We start from the raw sequence: 910 nt of genomic DNA on the forward strand, positions 1-910 counted from the left end.
AGCAAAATGGAGAAAGACTCAGTTTGAGCGGTGACACTGCCGGAGGGATGGAGAGCTGGGGATCACCCATGAAAGCAGCAAAGCTTTAAAAAAACGGCAGCACCCAGCGTGGGGCTCGAACCCATGACCCTGAGATTAAGAGTCACATGCTCTACTGACTGACCTAGTTGGGCATGGGCACACTTTGCTTCCTATATGAAAATTGAGGGCGATCAATGTTGCTTCCTCCCTGGAGCCTCAGCTTGTTCTCAATTTCAAAGTGTGGAAGGTGATCGACCAACAAAAGCCCCAAGGTTACAATGCATTCCTCTCAATCACCAATACCATCAGTGACACCTTCCACTTCTTAGCTGTACCTCCATACACACATTGCAAACTCCTCTCGCATTGTTCATCCTGATATTTTTCTCTTTGACATTTTAATAAGAAGCTGCAGAACTAATGTGAATCAAGTTTATGAAGTGAATATGTGTCCATCCCCTCAGGGAACTGAACCACATTGACACACACAGAGGAACACACACAGACATATACACCGAGAATGACAGGGGCCAAAGGAGAGACAAACACACAGAAAGCAAGGATGTCACCAACTTGGCCAATTATTGTTCCATTTTAGGATCCAAATGTAGTGAATGTTTTGCAGATGAAATGAAGTTAGAAACATGGGGGTGTTTGGGTGATTTTCTTCTTCATTTGCATGATAATTTATTCTGCAAACAGTTTGTGTCAATCAGGATTGAGAAGAAGGGGAATTGGCAGGATTCGAATCACGTGGAGAAGCGCCTGAACCACTTGGCCAGGACAACTGGGTAAAGGCTGCATGTTGTTTGTTTAAAATAATAGAATAAATACAGGGAGTTCCAGTGAAAGAAGGTCTTCAGTCTGTGCCATTGCCCCACCCTTTCCC

Source organism: Cetorhinus maximus, unplaced genomic scaffold (genome assembly GCF_964194155.1).
Source record: "Cetorhinus maximus unplaced genomic scaffold, sCetMax3.hap1.1 HAP1_SCAFFOLD_417, whole genome shotgun sequence".
NCBI classification, from domain to species: domain Eukaryota; kingdom Metazoa; phylum Chordata; class Chondrichthyes; order Lamniformes; family Cetorhinidae; genus Cetorhinus; species Cetorhinus maximus.